This window comes from Seriola aureovittata, chromosome 4, assembly GCF_021018895.1.
Source record: "Seriola aureovittata isolate HTS-2021-v1 ecotype China chromosome 4, ASM2101889v1, whole genome shotgun sequence".
NCBI lineage: Eukaryota > Metazoa > Chordata > Actinopteri > Carangiformes > Carangidae > Seriola > Seriola aureovittata.
The window spans coordinates 25285899-25306573 of record NC_079367.1 but is presented as its reverse complement, the minus strand read 5'-3'; the positions used below and the strand labels follow the sequence as shown (position 1 = coordinate 25306573).

General features: G+C 38.3%; 1 long non-coding RNA gene across 3 annotated transcripts in view; it reads right to left on the bottom strand.

Moving 5' to 3' along the window:
* Nucleotides 1-10731: 10731 nt before the first annotated feature.
* LOC130167201 (uncharacterized) overlaps nucleotides 10732-20675 on the bottom strand; it is a 95617-nt gene continuing 85673 nt past the window's right edge. For 2 of the 3 annotated variants that reach the window (XR_008827248.1, XR_008827250.1), the window contains 3 exons: nucleotides 15820-15862; nucleotides 15425-15593; nucleotides 10732-13875 (listed from right to left, as the gene is read on the bottom strand). This is a non-coding gene — a long non-coding RNA (uncharacterized LOC130167201). The remainder of the gene's footprint in view (nucleotides 13876-15424; nucleotides 15594-15819; nucleotides 15863-20675) is intronic. The other variant, XR_008827249.1, reaches the window with a different exon arrangement.

The following is a 20675-nucleotide window of genomic DNA, read 5'->3' as shown; positions in this document are numbered from 1 at the left end:
TATATCACATACTCTGGTTTCAATATTATATTGATCTATTATTCAGCTGTACTCCATAATGATTAATGGAAAGATATGTGCAGTATATCTACAAACAGCTTCCCAGCTCAGTTCAACCATCTAATATGAATGGAAAGAGAGAAAATCAATGATAATGCTAATGTTACACTATACGCTCTCATCTGCATTTGTGGCCACAGGTGCTGAGCTTTAACACTCACAATTCATGTTATATGCTGAGAGATGTGAGATGAAACATTATGCAAATGAGCCACTCTTTTCCTTTGGCAAGGTCCTGTGACCTTCATCCCACAAAGGCGCTGACACTCATGCTTCATTTTGATCAGGAAATGGTTTATTATATAAAGGTTTTTTTCCTTTTTTTTTTATTTTTAAAGAAAAAAGATAAAATGGGAATGACTGATTTAAAAATGGAGCAGATGGCAAAGAAATCAGCGACCTGGATTCCAGAGAGGATGAAATGTACAATTGCTGTTAATTCTCCCATTTAATTATAGACCACAAAAAACATCTTGACAGGAAGCCGGGGTGAGAAAATCCAGAGCCACTATTGTTTGCTTTGCTGGTTCATGAGTGCCTCAAAGTTCCTCAATGAGCCTTTAGGTCCCACGCGCTGCAGCGAGATTATCTTTAATGGTAATCGTGTGGGTGCCACTGGCCTGACAGGGTATGCATAGGAAGGAAAAATATTTAATAAAGGGTTTCTCTTGGCTCTTCATTTCCATTTTTATAACAAATCGCCAGCTTTGCCCCATGTAATGAGGGTATTTACTCTGTACAAAAGAAAAGGGAGATTAGAGCATCACAGGATGGGATTATAAAAACCTGAGACCACAAAGACAGCCAATCACTTCCAGAAAATCCCTCAACATCTTCAAGCTTTCATCTGCTATTTCCCTGTTTACTCTCCGCAGCCCTTTATCCTTCTGCTTCTCTTTGTTTCTCGTGCTCTCTCTCACTTCTCTTCTCCTGCCTCTCATGCTCATATGCTTCCTCTTTTTGCTTCCTTTTCTTCAAAATAGAAAGGGACATTACGAATCTTGTGATTATTAAATACATGAAGTGAGAGAAAACCGATGACATCTTCTTTCTGACTTGCTTCTGTCTAACACTTGTGAACCTGCAACGAACTGGGCGGTGAAATACAAAGTCACTTAGGTACAAAGGAATGTCAAGGACGCTGAAAAACAAAAAGTTGAGGCTGCGATAGCAGAATGAAAAATTGCCTACAAAAAAAAAATATACCCAAGAGAAATGGATAAAGAGAAAACAACTCCACTCCCTGACTGCATAACCCATCCAGAGGCTAAGACAATATCAAGGCAATTTCAGTTCAAATTTAAACTGGCCAGTTGTCCCTTTTCCATGAAGCAGATAGAATCTGAGAGCACAGACTTTGAGAAAAGGTCACAGATAAGACCCTGTGCTCAGATGATACACAGTGAATGGCAGCGCGTTGGTGCTACCTCTGATTCAAACCGCTTTTTTTCTGTAAATTGATGTGGGAGAAAAAAAGGAAAACTAACTGACTGTGAAACAAAGAAACACACAAATGAACATTATGTTGCCTTTTCATTTCTGTCGTAAGGATTTATAAGAAAGTGACGGGGTGAAACAGATTTTTTTTTTTCCTCAGTAAGGGCAGGATTATGTATAATCACGATAACCTGAGAAATTTCCTGCTATGAGAAGGAGGCATAAACAGGAAATGTCTGTGTGAAAATATACGAGTTGATTGATATGAGAACGGTGAAGCTAACAGTGGGGAGAGCGTGCAGGTGAATTAATCAGAGGAACATTATTTATGATTTATGAAGATGTTTTTGATTTTATACAAGGACATTAGAAAACTCATTCACCTTATCCAAGACTGAACAAGCCATCACATGTAATAATAATAATAATGTAAAATTAAATGTTTAGAAATGTAACATCTACATTTATAGACAGCCCCAGGAAATATGTGCCAGATATTTTTTCCAAATTTTAAGCATCATGCAAATTTAAAGTGGTGCTATGGAACAAGGCCCTGTTTTGATTGAATCTCATGTTGTACCACAGATTACTGCAGGTGGTGATAATGCAAATGTGTAGTAAAAACAAATGATATAATTTTTAAAAGTTCCAATTTTACACTTTTCTTGTGTTTTATTTGAAGTATTGATCCATAAGAAGTGGTTTTAAGAACCAAAAACCATCTCAATGTAGATTGACATCTCTTTCAGGCCTCTCTCTGGAGCTCTAGTAACAACAGGTTGGTGAGCCAATTAGAAGAGATGAAGATCTGAGCCTCTCTTCTGATTGGCTGATAAAAATTACATATATAGCAGATTTTAAGAAAACACTCAGAGAAACCAAATTCTGCAATGGTTGGATGGTGGGTCCAGGTGGGCGGGGCTTGGGCATGACTGACAGAAGTCCCAACGGCTCATTTTAAAGCTCAGTCTCTGAATACAAGCTATGTGAATTTCTTTGTGGACTGAGCGCTTTGATACTTTCACAGTTTTAATATAGAACCTAGACCTGCTTTATAATCAAAAAAGACTTGGAAATCCCACTTTATACAATATGGAACCTTAACAACCAACAGCTGGTGGGAGTAAAGCCATTGTTATATACTAGCTGTGCATTAAACAGTTATTCTGTGGATATAATGGCTTTGTGTGTTTGCTCTGAGGTTACACTGTAGCTGATATGGAGGTTACGAGGTGGGAAACACTAGAATTGGACGGCTCAGGCTGCTTATGTTCTCTGATTGTTGAGTGAAGGTAACAAAAAGCAATTTGAGGACAGGCTCAGTTATTTTCTCCTTTTTAGTCACACACATCTAACAAACAAAGAAACTGAAAAAAATGACAAGTGCATGGCAGATGTCGCCTACTCAGGGCAAGGCCCATGAGAAACTACCTGAATATACTGTAAGAACAGTTATACAAGTATGTCATACCTCACTGTCACTATATATCACACAGTACATGAAATAATATAAAGAAAGGAATATAATTAAAGCATGATGCGGCTTGATCATATGCATCTATAAAAAAAACTTATGCTTCAGTTATCTATAGTGGAAATCCTGTTAACCCTGCGCATAACTTAGCATGCTACATTTATGGTCAGCGCTGTAGCAATGCCCCAGCAAAAGGTTGGGAAGAAGAGAATAGCAATGCACTTTAAAATATTCAAAAAACTGTGTTTGCATGTGTTTTAAAGGGGAGGAAATGCACTGTAGCCTGTTTGTTAGACCCCAATAATCGATGTGGGTTGGTGAGAAACAGTTTGTTTGCTGTAAAGCTCCACTAGTATATTATAAGAATCCCTCCAGCTGAACTTTCAACCAATTATCACTGTAATCTGTTTGCATGAGTTCAGCAGTAGATCTAAATTCCCCCCATTATAAAAGATATAAAAGATGCTCTTAAACCACAGCATTTCATTCTCCAAGCATAATCCACTTCAATGTACTCCAGACTCTGCAGCACGAACACTGTGCACTCTCTGACTCGGTGTCAGGCGCGAAGCTTCGTCCATTCTTTGAGCAGCACATTTGGTTGTGGGATGTTGTTACCGTGGGATTGCTGTGCACAAAGCGAGCCTGGGTGAGGAGGATGTAACAAAGAGGGAGTCACTCCTCAGTCTGTATATCTCAGCAGGACACACAGGCATCACACAAAACCAATCACTTTGTAAATGAGATCAGTAGGAAGCTAATAATACATCCACTCCAGTGTCATTGCCTCAGACAGTCCTCCGCCGCAGGTGTCCACAAACTTTTTTGTCATCTACTTCCAGTAAACAACAGATAACACCCATAGTAAATCTACCAAACAGGGATGACAGGTTTGTTGCTCTAGTTTTTTGTTCAGTGCTGACCATGACGGATAGACAGCAGCAGCAGTACAGGAGCTCTGTCTTTTTTTTGTTGTCCTTTATGATAAAATCAAGGGAGAGCTATGGATCTGCAGCGGCGGCTCATCTGTCTGTCACTCAGTGAAACACAATATCTAGGACAGCGCCAATAAAATTTTATCGCAACTTGGGGAATGACAAGTCTCATTCCTCTTTCCTGGCATATTGAAAATTGCACTGATTGGCCGACAAAGCACATTGTGCATTTTCTTCCCCATAGTGTGTAAGAAACATGAGCTAACACATTTTCAACTTCTTGCCCCATTACCGATCTGCCTCATTTTGTGGGGCAACATAACTGAGCTTCTTTGTTTGTTGATGTACTTTTTCACTGCACAGCTGCTCCTCCTGTCTCTTCTCCTGCAGGTTTGTTTTCTCTGTGAGTTGCTGACTGCCACTGTTTCCACAAATCCAAACAAACAGCAGCTCAGAGAAACAAACTGCTGCATTTGACGAGTGTAATCCATCGTTTTTACCCCCATCCAGGAGTCAGTGGTCTGTCTGTGACCAATGTTTCTCTTAAAACTGACTGGAATAACATGAAGTTTGCTGTGTCCAGCATCAGGCCAGGCGTTGGCTGCCTTTACACAGTCAGTGAAATGTTAATAAGGAAAGGAGGTGGGGAGGTCTGGTGTGTATTAAGTAATGCTGGAATGTTGATCAGTCAGACAATTGAAAGAAAATTAATAGACAATAATTTGAATAGGTAATTAATTGTTTGGAGCATATCTTCTAGAAACTAAATTTATACAGTACAAATGTATTTTGCCAATTATTTTTCAGACAAAACGTGTGTTCCCGGACAATGTTTTTGTTTTTCTAGCAAATACAAAGATATTATATTGCAAGAGCAGATACTATAGGAAAACAAATAAAATATGTCGTGCAGTACTCTTCATTATCAATATTTTGTTACTTGGTGGATCCGTTAATGAACAACATTTACTCATTATGCTGATAAAGACAGAAAAACATTCAGGCAGCATAATGTTTCTCAGCAAATGTATTCCAGTTGCGAATTAATATAAACATTATTTATAGGAGACAGGGTTGAAATGACAAACATTTTTTTTTTTTTGTTATAGTTTTTCAGATGTGGGCATTCACTGCTCTCTCTGGTTCTATCACTGTCAATTATTTTTTTTTAGCTTCTGCAAATAGACTTAACGGTTGGTAAAAGATCAATAGCTTGACCAGTAATGAAAACAGTTATCAGTTTTTGTCCTTACAGTAAATTGCAGTAAATTTAAACTTAAATAAGAGTGAATGACCGACAGAGTATTTCTGGAAATACATAAGGACTTGTTCACATTCAGTTAGTGCACAGATTGAGTCGCTTTTACTTCTAAATGCACATTTGGCAGAGACGCCAACTCATGAGGAAGACTCTGCATTCATGTAAATATGCAGCATATAGCTTAAAAGGTATATATATCCATAAATCCTGTACTGCCCAGGACAAGAAAGCTAAATACGCTAGCCCATGAAGCTAACGTTGTTTTGCAGCGTGTCCATGCTACATAAACACGTGCAGATGCAGCTGCTGCACAGATTGAAATTGAGATTGAAAAAATCAAATTGTAGAAGTTAGACCATCACTGTAAAGTAAATGAGTCAGGAGCAATTGTTGCAACGTTACACAGAAACATTTCCTCCAGACTCACACCTTACTCACACTGAGTTACACGGACCAAAAACGGACTTTTGCATTTCTCTTCCTGGGATTTCTGTTGTAATAAACATGAGTGTAAACATGCACAGTTAATTATCATGGCATTTAGAAACCATGTGTTGAAAGCTGCCGACATGTGAAGTTTCCCAGTTCAGATTCACACCTCCTGTTAAAAAGCTATGTGTAAAAGAATTCATCATGTGACTAATGCATATAAAACATGCTGACAAAGTTCCACCATTACCTGTACTTGTAGTCATTTCCCTATTTGTTATCAATCGCACTCCCTTTGCCTGTGCCATTTTATTCTCAGGTTTTGAATTCTAAGTGTAAAGTGTATGTACTGTAGTGTGTCCATGCCACAATCTCACAACGTGATGATGTGTGAATTACAGTAATGTAACACTAACCAAGTCAATGTTTGGTGCAAAATGATGATTAACCAGTGTCTGAAAACTCAATTCCCTGCTCACTGTTGAGAACTTGGAGTGTTAAATATCTGGGGAATAGTGTGATTGATTGATTTCTGTCAGTGTCCTTTAAAGCAAATAGTGCTTTTCCTCTCTCAAAGCACTGAAAGTATCATACTTGATCTTAAGCTCTCACCAGAGAAGCCATTCATTTCAGTCAACTGAGAGCGCTGAAGCAACACACTGCCGCTGAGGGTCATGGGAAGTCAATAGTGAATATATGCCTCATTTATCCCTTTTAGATACAGAATATATACACACAGGCGTAGTAACAGGAAGAAGGTTTATGTCAAAGCCTTAATTTTGTGATAAATTTATACAGGTCTGATACTTGTCTCAATTTGTGACAACTTTACTCAAGGCCATCAGTGAAGGCGTCAGTCTGCCTGTGTAATCCTGTCCCCAAAATGTCAGTGTGTGTGCACACTTACAAGGCTGTCTTTGGAAAAATGAAAAGACCACAGCGGAGGGAGGCGGGTGTCGCAGATTGCTGCATTTGAAGCAGGGAAGAGGGAGGTAATGAGTGAAAACAAATAAGGAATTAAAACATGACATCTTCCTCTGCACTCTGATTAAAATAAAGCTATGTTATGTTTACTGAGGGTTATGATTGTATCCACATCCCTAAATACTGAAACCAGATGCTCAGTCAACAGTAAAAACATTCTCTCGTTTTCTCATGGGGTTGATGATAGCACATGCAAACACAGAGACAGTCCTGGAGAAAAAAAAAGAAGTATTTTATGTCACCGCTCTGAGACAGTTACTGTTTGCAAACAACAAAAAGCCCATCTTAAATCTGGTGACACTGATGATGGCCGCCTGCTGAAACAGCTGCGCTCTCCCTAGAATTAAATAAATGGAATAAAAAAGGAGGCTGCATCATGCATAATTTTTCATTTTGGTTAAGTTTCCATTCTTCAGTACATGTCAGGATAAAAGACCTTACTATCACTTGAGACTACTAAACCTTTACCTAAAGCAATGCTTAGCATTTATTGACTGTCTCCACGAATCATTCTATCATTTTCTGGTACAGAACATGTAGCATTATTGTGGTATAAAAAATGTTTGAGACAAAATTCTTCAGGTAAGGGGAGAAATGGGCCCATCAAACATACTGTGAGAACTGTACACACCTTGACTGCTGATAAAATAACATAAGAATTGATATAAGCCATAATATTAGAGATATAACTTTTTTTTTTCCTGAAGAAATGAAAATCTTTAAAGAAATATAAAATCATATGGATGTGAAACCTGTTTCATCAGGACTGTCATAGATTTTCTGCTGAAACACTGGACACAAACACAGAAATGAAAGCACGGACACTGATCGACCCAAAGATTAATAAAAAGATTATTATCAATCAATAAGGGCACAAGGCTCACATTAAATTGGCAATTATAATCATTCCTTGACCCAGCGGCACAGGGTCAGATGAACCTTTTTATAGAACAAGAACAAGGGACAAATAAATGAACACAGATTGGGTCAATTATTATATAACTCACATGAGATTTAAATGTACATACACGTCTGCTACTTGTGTATGTGTCCTAAGACATAAGAAACTTAAAGGTACATAAAGACCAACCAGCAGCAGCTTGATCTCTTAAAGCATGAACAGGATGAGGAGGACAGTCCGTTTCTTCAGTGTATAACAAGAGCAAATTCATTTCTACTAATACAATCAATATCATAAGAGAAACCTATAACTGAATGAGCAGTTAACTAATGATTTTACTTCCACATTGTGGTATTAAAATGATAAATCACCCATTTAATCTTCTATTACTTTCACAGTACCACTGCAGTACTTTAGTTAAAGTCGACTTCATCTCTATCCAAAAAAAAAAAAAAAAAAACAACCTAAAAAACAAGACCAATATACTGCAGTTCACCTTTAATGACAATAACTACCGGGTGTGACACATTCGATTGCTGCAATTTTCAAAATTCGTGCTCCTTCTCAGAGTCATAACTCAGTCAAGTCTTACCACAGAGACATGATGTGCATCGTGAACAAGCAGCCGTGAATCAGTTTAGATATGAAAAACACTATGCTTATTATTCTTCCAGCTCCAGAACCTCGCTGAGAGTTTTCTTCAGTATCAAAGTAATCCAGTGATAGTTGTCTGTATATCCATGGCTACACTGCAGACAGGACCTGTTAATAGCCAACTCTGCATATTTCTAATAGTGTTCATTTGGCAAAAAAAAAAAAAAAAGTCCAATCAACACAGTTGTCTTGATTTATTAAAAAAAATGCAGTTATAGATGGTCTTTAGTCCGTATGATTTTCAACATGAGAGTCTTGGGTCTTGGAATTAAAGCTGAGCTGGTTGGTTGCATGCTGGTTACATTTCACAGTATCTTAACAAATGTAAATGTCCTCTGTGGTTTCCAAACCTGCTACCTGACAGCGTTCATAATTTCTGCCTTGACACGTGCTTTTGTGGCAGAACAACCATGTGCTCCTTTTACATTTGACCTACTTTTAATACAGTATGGATTCCATTTAAAACCCAAAGACTAATCTAATGCCTCGTGTGTATGCAAATGTCATCTACAGCATTACGGTATAACCCTATCGAAAAGTTTCATACTACTCAATTAGAAAAGGTCACCAGAACACTGTTCCAGGTCTCATTCAGTTTTCATTCAAGCATGTCTCAATTTTGCACTTACTCTCTCCCCTCTATTTCCCTCAGTATTTACCTCTATAAAAAAAAAAAAAAAACTGCAAAATGTCACTAGAATAATCATTTCAGCCGGGAACTGAATGGCAGAGATGTCAGATTAATATGAGCAGGGACATTATGAAAATTAAAAGGTTTCTCTGTGTTCCTGTAGGTAGATTTTTGGATCCTGGAGTGCAACATAAAATGTTCAGTTAAGCCGGAATTTTTAAACAGTGTTTTTTCATTTAAGGCGACATCTGAAGAACAGTGCAGTGTTTGAAGCAGCAGTCTGTGAATCTGGTGAAGAAGGAATCACACAGACCGGGGTCATGCACACAGCCACTGTGAGTCTCCTGAGTATTGAAAGGCTTGAACAATTTGTATTTCTGAAACATGCTTGCTGCTGCCTTTTGTTAGTGGAACAGTATGTTTGCTGATTTATAGATTTCTCCATAGACTGACATGTTTGCTTGTTAGCTTTTTTTTTCTTTTGTAGTTTACTAGCTGGTAATGTTTACTGGTTGCTATGGCTGCTTATTAACTTCTACCAGGATAGGCTATTGATTGTCTTATTATGATTAGTATTAGTGGTCTATACTATTGTTAAGAGCATGTTCTGTTACTAATATGGTTGTTATAGCATCTTTCTTTCAGCTAACAGCTTTGTTTGTAACCTCCGGGTTGTCTGTAGCGTGCTAGCTGTCGAACTGTTTTTTGGAACCTGTTTGCTTTCAACATGGCTGCAGCTGTACTCACTCTGTAGAGTAGAACAGTGATGAATTAGTTTTCTAATGACAGCAATGTTATGATATACTTACCCTTGTTTGCTATGTGTGGTTTATATGAAATTATTGTGCAACTAGGTGAAAAAAAACAAACTGAACAAACATGCAGAGATTGAAATCCACCTACCTGCAAACTGTAGGTAAAACCTGTGACAGGTATTGTGCTCATGCTCCCAGTCAACCCGGCGGCTGCTGAATCTTATTCTGATGCTTCGACAAAAATACAACCGCTAACACAAAGCAGGAGCTCATGTGTGCAAGGATAATGAGAGCATGTTCAAGCCCCCCTGCAATTTTTGTTCATATACATGTAGCGCGCTACGCAAAAGAGAGATGTGAAATGTATGGAAATAAAAGAGTGTAGTCATCAGTCATTATCAGTGATATTGTTCATGTTAGGTTTTTTCATAAAGTTTCATTTATTTATTTATTTTTTTAAAGATTGTTTCGTGTTTTACCTTCATTTGAGAACTGACAGTGTGTGAGAGACAGGAAACATGTGGAGAGCGGGAACGTCCCAGCCAGAATCCAACCCTGGACATTGTGCTTATGTTATATGCACCTGAACCATTAGGTTATTGGCGAACCCCAAACTGAACAAGATATGGAAGCACTAACGAGCAGCCAGGAGCAGGTGATATACCTGAATTTGTGTTTGTGGAATTTGGTGACTATGTTTTTGGTGAGATGATACACTACTGTTAGCCTGTCACTTTAACCATACTGTCTTACTATATTATTCTAAATTCCTCACAGGCGTGTTTAATTAGTGGCAGTTCAATCCTGGTGATGGTGATAAGTTGTCATCGTGTAGTTTGACTAGATTTGGATTTTGGACACTGTAATTATACCTGAATGTATTCTTATTAGACAGTGATTCAATCCAAGTTGGATCTGTGTAAGGTCAAATGTATTATCCATGTTCTATTACAAGCTAATGAGCCTGTGAAGTGCTGAACAAGCTCTTTGATTTCATACATTATTGTGTTTACATGAAATATGATACACTGTGTACGCACTGTATAATACATCAGGACTGATGCCTAAACTCGGATAAACATAACTGTTACCTTCCCGTGATAAACACACGCATACATAAATTGGTCTTAAAAAATTCATTTAACAGTCCGTTGGGGGGGGGGGGGGGGTTAATATGAAAATGTGTATTTACAAGACATTCAAGTTCATGTACTTCATGCATATTTTATTGGACAGGTTTTTAAAAATTTAAAAGCAAAATCTAATGAGCTCTGTAAAGTTCTGACAGGCACTTTTTGGGTCTCAGACTCACAGAAGCATCTTTGCAGAACGTTTCATTCTTATAATGTAATTTAAAGCTCAGGGCAGGCATGACAGAAGTAGATACAGTATGTTAAAATGTGCGTCACTGCAGGTTTTAAAAGTCAATCCAAAACTGTAATATTCACGCAAGAATTTGTGCTTTTTTTTTAAAAACAAAAGTATGCAATGATAATTCAGGAGAACAACCCAACAACAGGAAGTATTTTATATTATTCTTGTCAAACTTTTTGAACGTGTGTGTGATGTGATGTGAGGGAGGCAGTAAAATTAAATTAATCACACTTTCTCTTAATTAGTTACAAGGATTTGGCATTTCAGTGACATTTTGCTTCTGTTATTATGTATGTTACGTAGTCTTCCAGGTGAGAGCGGATATTGACTTTATAGTTACTGTTATCCCGAGATAAAAATTTAATGACGTTATCTTGAGGAATTAAATATTATTTCCTAAAGATCACATCTTAAATTAAAATGAAATGGTCTGTGGCATAGCAGTCTTCTGTACTTCCTAATTTGGTTTGATCACCAGAAAGTGGATAAAATAAATACGCCTGAACAAAAAACTGCCATTGTGTTATAATTGATTAGATAATTAGATAATCTTGGATATCTTGAGCGTTAGGATTCATTATATAAATCATTACCTCACAATAATGGGTCTAAAAATATTTTTAGAAACCATCGTCGCTCTTGATTACTTTAAATTGTTATGGGTTTCCAAAATTCGCTAGTGTCACCTTGAATACCATCAACTTGCAGGCTTTATTGGTGGGCTAAATTTTCATATAAGACTATTAATTCATAGGCTTTTATTGTTAAAATTACACAGGTTATAGTGTGGCTATACGTCACAATTTTCAGTAACAGCTACAATCACTTTGAGGAGCACAGTAGCCACTGTCAGCTAAAATGGGAAATTGTAATATCAGTACATTATTTGAATTGTGTTACAGTATTTTTCTCTATTCTCATACCTCATCTGTCTCTTTTGAAATAATTAAACTTTAAATAAAAACGTTTGAAATGTTGCCGAGCATAAAATCAATCGACTGTTTTTCCTGAATGTGACCGCATTCTTGGAGATTTATGACTCCCACTGTCCCCTTGAAGTCTGTATAATAGTAATTGTGTATACAGATTTGCACGTCATCGACATGTCACTTCCCCAGGAATAATCTCCTGTATGCACGCTGTGATCTGTGAGAGTCTGACAGTTACAGCAAACCCTTCATTATTCGCCCCACACATACACTTTCATATTTATCTTTGTATTTGCACACTTCTAAAATCCCGCGACAGCCGGACTGACAGTATGTGACAGCTAAACATAAGTTTCCCATGTATTTGAGGGTGTGAATGGCTCAGACTCTGACGGAAATATATTTGGGATATGATGTGTTGTGAAGCCTATGACGAGTTTGTTTTTCCATCAGCAAGTCAAACGCATTGAGAATGTTTGTGAATTTGGATTGAAATCTTATTTGGCTCCTCAGAAACAATTATGTCTAAGGCGCTATAGTCCTGATGTGACACAAAAAAACTCATAATGGAAAGGTCAGAACACCGCACAAAAAAGGTTTTTCGCAGAGGAGGAATGATATGACAGACTGGAGAATGAATGTACTGTACATGCAGGAAGACACAAACTAAATATACACTTGCAGGTTTCCCATTACAATATAAAAGGAGCACATGTGCAAGATGATTTAATGCAGTCTACATTAAAAGATAAAAAGCCATGTATGCAAGCTGACACACTGCTCATTATGACAGTGTACTCTGCGCTTTATTTTTTTCTACCAGCATCATACTGATAGAGATCGTTGTGCTTAGCACTACTAAGTACTTAACACTATCTGCTTTTGATATTTTTATTCTACTTTTGCATATATTATGCATATACACCATACTTTACATATAGATTAAAGTCCGACTTCAATTAAAATGCATGCTTTTTTTCCCTGCTGCAACACACTGCTCAGCTCTGTTAATCAATGGTCCTCTGACAGACCCAACAAGACCTTTTTCTCCTCTTTTATAAAATAACAATAATAATAATTATAAATATTAATAATAGATTAACCTTTTTTCTGACTATAGTCAATGGCGTGGATTTTTCCAGCCGATACTGTTTCCTCGTAAGGACAATTTGTCAGTGCTCTCAGTAAATGGAGACACTGTTTCTACATTACCTAAAACATATTTAGGCACTTCTGTACAGTAATTTCCAATTACTCATCAGCCCTCATACTGTAAATACAATGTATGTGCAATATGCGAATGTTGGCCCATATATCGGCCAGGCTGATTCATGGGTCTGGCTCTGTTTCTGAATGGTGGATGATGAATGGTGAGTTCAGTTGGACCTTTCAGATCCTACACTGCTGACTTGTCTGCAGTCTCAGGGTTATTATCCATCTTGAGTTAATTAAAGTGGCCTTACTTTTACCACAGGCGTGATCACTCAATGATCATGATTGAACCAAAGTAGTCATGTGACACATGCAGTTGGAAGACAATACAATAGGTGTAATGTGTAATACATTGGAAACAGCTTAAACGCATCACATTTGTCTGGGACGAACTGATGACAATAAGCAGATGATAATAAATCTATTTTCATAGAAATGTAATACATTACATATATGTCCCTATATCAAGAGTGATGTTGCCATATAGGTCACCTATAAGGGGATATGTTATTATCACATATATACATCAGTATACACCAGTATGCATCTGGGTTACAGTGGTACACTCTGACAATACTTCACGCACACTCAAACTCAAGAATACAGTGAGTGTTTTAGAAAACACTATGTGAGACTGGTATGAATTACTGTGCATGTGAGAGGAGGGAGACCAGACTCCAATGTTTTCTTTTCTGAAGAATGTTTTTTTTTATTCCCTCGATTCATAGTCTACAATTTTTGTTATCAGGGAAAGAACCTTTGGACTGGGCCGCCAGGTGCTTTCTGAAGCATTCCTCTCCACTTTCGATTCCTCGTCGGGATTTATCTTGAAAAGGCATCTGTCAAATGAAATACAATAACTTCAGTATTAAACTGTGGACTCTACTGTAATATACTCTTTTCATACATGTGCAATAAAGGCAGTAGAACAGTGGGCACAGAGTATGTTTGTGGTAGGAGTTTGCATGTTCTCCCTGTTCCAGAGTACCCTGTATGTCTGTTAGTTTACCTGGGATATATTGCCTGTACTAATATTAGGGAACAGAAAGTAACTTGACGATTGTCTACTCAAAGGTTTCTTGGGTAGTTGAGATTTGTTTTGTCATTATTTCATAAACAAACATTAGCAGAAGCTCTGTTACATTTGGCGCCTGTTGCTGCAGCTCGACATGAGCATGAATCAAGAATAAATAGGAGACATAGCCAAAACATACATATATACACACAAGAAACAAGAATGTGTTGGTACTCTCAGCTGGTAGTCCTCTGATGACCAGTAGTGAATGACAGACAATTGGAATGGTGATGAAAAACAACTTTACAACTGTCCAACACTCTAAAGGATATAATAGGATATAAAGGAATAGCCGTATGTGTTTCATAGACAACTATCTTATTGGGGTTTTTTTGTGCATTGTTTTTCAATTGTTTTGCCTATAAACCGAAGATAACAGTGAAAATGCTCTTCACAATACACTGGACTAAGGTGAAGTCTGTAAATGTCTTGTTTTATTTTATACTTGTTAGTCAGTTTTTTTAGTCAGTAAGAAACCCAAAAGAAGTTTCATTTGGAGCCAGACAATGTTATTTTTGCTGAATGAATAACTTAAAAGATGAATTAATTAATTAGATTAGATTAATTATTTATTTGTCAATCTATTAATCTACTAATCATTTCAGCATTTGAGCACTGCTCAGGTCTATGTGCTACAGCTTGCTGCAAATGAAAATAAATATCAATAAACATTACCATCATATCATATCATATTTTTATGAATGGTAACCAGGAATTGTTCATTTTAAGGAGATCTGGAGGCAGTTTCAGTCATATTTAGTCTTACTCTTAAATGAAACATGTAAAAGTGATCTTACCTAATTACTTGACTAATAGTCATAATAGTTTGTGGAGATTATGAATTAACATGAATTAGCCACAACAGATAAAATGTTAGTGACAACTGTTGTTTGTTTGAATGGTGACATCAATAGTCAATAGCTATAAATGACAAGCCAATTAATTAGGAGATAATTACAAATAAGGGGTTGGGTGTGGTCTTTGCAGGCTTGGGGCGGGAACAGGTTTTTAAAACTGGACCTGTGCAGGACTCCAACCCGACGAAGCCTTTTACAAACACAGCAAGAACATGTAGCCTTCATTTAGAGCCCCAGTCTTTCAGTCATATAAAAATATAGGTGGAGAACATTAGAAAGGATATAATGCAGTCCAATTAAACATCAACACAAATTGCAGCCGTCAAAATTGCCACAGAATTGATAAGGTGAGGTTTATTGCAAGGCTGTTGTTTTGGATTGCATGACATTAAGATTGCATTTTTCTGGTCATCCTATATCTGTTTTGATGTAATGAATTAACTTATGCTTTCTTACCTCTGCAAGAACTCCAATGTTGCTCCTTGGGCTTCTGGGTAGGAAATGTTCATGCAGTAGTAAGAGCCAAACATCAACACAAGAGCGTCACTGAAGACAGTGATGTGGCTGTTCACAATGGTCTGGTCCACAGATAACATGAAGTACTGGGCTGCCAAAGGAGAATTTCCTGTTGTATATATGAACAAGAGAGGGGATCAGTCAATTTTTGTGACAAACTGAGCCAGAAGACCATAAAGTCCAAAAGTTATTAAATCAAATTTTTATGTTACAAACTGATTGAATTGTATATCAAAAAACTCATCATCCGGTGGTCGGTAAACATGACACACAGAAACACCACAGCAATGACAAATGTAATTGTTGAACATCCTTAACTATGGCGCAACACTCACATTTTCAGTTTACCCCATGAAATCAACAACTCACACCACTTATCTGCTGAGACAGAAAAAACATCTCATGAATTAGGAAATCTGCCAAAATCGCTAGGAATGTGTGTATTGAACATTAACTATTGTGTGCAGGTAGCTAAATAGTTAAAACATTTAACACCGCCTCAGGTTTATTAGCTAACTCTCCCCTCAGCAAAATGAGAGGAAAGAGTTGGTGTAACAGCTTGATTGTTAGCTGACACTTACGTTAAAAGAGACGCTATAATATATATGCGATATGCAAAGTCATACAGATTAAGTATCTTTGCCAAGCTGAAGTAAAGTCAAAGTCATAGTGGTAAATAATTTGCAAACTAATGCTATCAAGCTTGAGTTTGGTGTACTTCCCTTGCAGCTGCAAAGTGTAGGTAGCGTAGATGGAACCTTTCCTCCACACTCGATCTTAGCCGTTGTTCTTTTAGAACAACTTCAAAGTGTTCCAGCGTCTGCTGACCCTAACCGAGTAAACACAATCGGTTCCCATTGGTTGCTCTTGTAATGTCCGCTTGTCCACCTTGTTACCTTTCCACCTGGGTTCAGACTATCTGCACCACCTTTTCCGCCAAATTAACATTTGCGCCTCTGAAGTCTCATTAACTTACCGTCTCTACCCATCCACCGCGCTTTCTACCGCTAACCCTGCAACCTGGAACGTTTCCATTGTTATTTAAAATGTTTGGATGGTTCACACGTGTTTGTCGCTGGAACCCAACAGAACAGAGCGTTGTTATTGTTTTTATTCCACACGAGGTGAGTATTTTGTCTTTGTTTTACTTCTTTGCAAACATTAGGCGATTACATCAAAACTCTTGGAATAAAAAGATGTTTGTTCTTCACTTTGACTAAAGTTCGTGTGACCCACACAAAATATGTGGTCACATTTTTGGCAATTTAATGTAATGTATTATTTGTGTAAATACAGTGATGTAATTAAGTCCTTCAAAGCTTTTGTGTTAACAAAAAAATTTTAAATAACAGATATAAAGATAAATAAGATATACAGTATATATTTACTACTCCAGGCAGCAGCGGGTGGTAGTGCGCTGCTTGTAACGGGATTACCTTGAGGATGCAGCTGTCTTATGTGCCATTCTGGCAAAACAGACCAGAGGAATGGCACCAAGTTTCCTCTGCTTATTTATTTCTCCTGTTTTATAGATTAGTGATGGGTACACATTGAATACTGCAGATAAGCAAAGTGCTATCTCTTGTGCGTGACGATGTGTTTACAATGTGCCGCTTGCACGGTGGTTGTACCGTGTACTGCGGCCTTGTTGTGAGTGTGGGTAATGGCAAACAGTAATAGATAAAGTAAATTGGTAGTTTTATTGAAAGTCTATTGTCCATGTGTGACCAGAATTAAACTCCAAGGTGAGTGGAAGCTGTGGACACTGATACTAGTTTGTTTGCTGGCAGAGCATTAACTTTACATCCAAGCTAATAGGGGTGGAACGGTTCAGAAAATCCACGGTTCGGTTCGTATCACAGCTTCGGGATCACGGTTTTTCGGTTCGGTATACGTTGTTGTTTTTTTTATTTCTATTTTTTCTACACTCCAGAAATACCATACATCAGCATAAGATATACAGCCTAATAATCGACCATAACCCCTTCGTTATGGCTTTTGCCCTGTCTGACTTTTCACTGAGAGGCAGTTTAAAATCTGCAGGGAGTAGAAATGGTTCTTTCCTACCCGACTCTCAACTCCTTGCGCTGTCAAATTGACGCACCGGGGTGATGTCTCCGTAGGTGAGCCAAGATACTGGACGTGTTGCCGCTAGCATGAACAAAACTTCACTGGGTTACTGGCACAAGGCTTTTCTGCACATGCCCTGAACCGAACAATACGCACATGCCCCGAACTGTTCCATCCCTACAAGATAATGCTACCCGTCCTGCAGCTCTAGCTGGCTCCACTTCACGCTGCGGGGTCTTTTCCAAAAACTTAAGATAAAACATGCTTAAGCAGAAGTCTGACTCGGCTGCACCACATGCACAGTTTTAATGCACACTAGTGAGAAACTAGTATGCATGCAGATGATGGCTTAAGATTTAATAAATGGGCTGTAAATAGTCTGATATTTGAGTCATACAGGCAGCTAGTGGAGCATTGACAGCCACATACGAAGCAGCTGTTTGTTTTTTTCTTTCTTACAGGTTTCTCTTACACCGTGTAAATGACAGGTGCAATCAATGCTGAGAGGCTTATTTTGCCCTCTCATATTAACTGTCATATGATTTGCCAACAAATGAGATCAACGTGACCTATGACTCTGGCATGCAGTTTCAATGGACTTAAGTCAATATAGAGGACCTAGCATCAAAGGGAGCTATAAAGATAGTCAGATTAGTTGAGTTAATCGGATTACAACCAGCACAGACATTTCAGTGTTAAACAGGATTTATACTCCAGCCGAGGGATTGACAATAGTGATCTCAACCTTTTTGGATGTAGGCACCTACAAACAAGTGAAAAACACAATCTGCCTTTTCCTTATTGCTCACACTTGCAGGAAGAGGTGGTGGTGGGGTGGAGTGGGATTGGATACCTGATGTCTGTTCTTGTCAGATATCATATTTGCTGTATAGACCGGTATCCAATTATTGAGGATCATTGCTGTAGATATTTGACTGCAGTCAACTGGTCACAGTCTCCAGTCTACACTACACATTTGAGGACTTTATGTCACTGTCATAGTGGTCAATGAGGAGCAAGTGCCGGCAGGAATTCCCATTGAAACTCAACACATGTCAATCATACGCAACCATCAGGGTTTTATGTCTCTCAGATTCTGGATGGATGTACTGGTGATTTTGTTTGGACTTATTTATGCTCTCCGTTTGAGTGACGTTGAGAAGCTGTGGTTTCTTCCAGAGGTTTTGTTGTGCAAAGTCAATGGGGTCTGAAACTTTGGCTTGCATGCCAAAAAAAAAAAAATCAAAGAAAAGAATTCATTAAGACTGCCCAGAAAAAATTGAATTTACATTGAATTTACATTAAATTCTCTGCTGGTTTTGTTTGTATCATAGTATTTCATATATGGAAATTCAATATATGAGCATACATTACATTTGTGTATGGATCAGACAGATTACCATCTAATTGACATTTGTATATTTACATGAATAAAAAGTAATGAAACGGACAGCGTAGCTATTTACTGATTTAAAGATAAAACAAGAGAAACTGTGCTGTAGCCGTCCCCTGCTGCAAACCCGTCATGGTTCCACATTCCAGTATCGCAACATGAGATCATGGAAGTTTGTCTCGTGGTTTCAGTGTCGGTTTCAGAAATGTTACATCCCTAATAGTTATAACAGAAAGTCCCCAACAGTCAAACAGCTAGCAATCCAGCAGGCAAACCCCACTCCACCAGCACTTTTTCTACACATAGTGCTTTTCTATCTCTCTCTCTCTCTCTCACACACACACACACACACAGATGATATACTGTATCAGGGGCACTTTGGGGTTCAGTATCTTGCCCAAAGACAGTGGAGGAGGCGGGAAATGAACCACCAACCTTCAGATTAGTGGATGAACCCGCTCCACCTCCTGAGTCACAGCCGCCCCTAGTGCATTTATTATCATTATCATCATGAAATCAACCATTTAGCTGCTGCATGACTCGTATTTTACATACTTCACATCTCCTTAATCTCATCTACAGCAGTCAGGCACTTGAGAAACAAAGGAACTGTCATTTGCTGTTAGGTTGGTTACATAACGTACAACAAGAAGCTCAAAGTCAAAACTAAACAGCTGAGTAATTCCTAACCTAATCAACAAAGCAAATTTATCTCAGTCCGATCTAAGTCCATTATCAGCATGAAGCTAACAACAGCTGCTCTGTTGTAATGGAAATCTTAATTATACACATTAATTATGCTGGGATGGATGCAAGAGAAATGATATATAAGCCATTATCATCAAAATCAATTGAACCATGCAAGACATAATGGACTCTTGCACTACATGCAGATGACTGGAAATGTGCTATACTTAAAGCTGACTTTGTATCACACAGACCCCCGCGGAGCAGACAAAAGGCCTTCTGAAGACTCGGGCCGCGGTTTTGTTTCTATCAGTCCTCACCTTCGCCCGTGATGGGATTTTTATCTGGAGACCTGAGGGAGGGATCTGTTTGAATGGAACCTGGACAGGCCCTGAGATAGCCTGCTATTACCACCACAACAACCATCAATCTCCACAAGTTTCTCTGTTTACACGCAGGACAGCACAGCAGTCATGAGTCATTGCCGCTTAGGATGCAGTTAGAGTGAAATGATGTTTCCCTACCTCCTCTGCCCATCGCCCGGACGCTCCTAATCAAACTCTGCGGTGGATGTACTGTCAGCGACGGGAGTATCTTGCACACATTGTGGGGAACAGTTGATATCCAACCAGTTATTACACCCAACATTGTTCCCCCCCTGATTGCAATCACATGTCTTGGCTTTGTCTCTCACGGGCTCCGAGACTCGGAGATCTTTGTGGTTTCTCGTGCCGCTTCTTTACAAACTGTCAGATGCACCTAGCCTGTCTGATTTCCCACTCTCGCTGCACTGCCATCACAATTCATTTTCTACAACAGCAGAAGATTGCTGGGTTTCTACAATATAACCCTGATGAGAAAGGTTAGTGGGTGTGCACCTTCAGGAGAAACCTCTTTTGGCCCTAATTCTGGCAGAACTCGAACACGGCATTCTTGAAAATACAAGCCCGTGTGGCACTGAAGCCATACAGAAAATAAATGTTAGAGATTATTATTTGAGAGAATAGACATGATTGAACCGAAAAACAAGCAAAACAGATG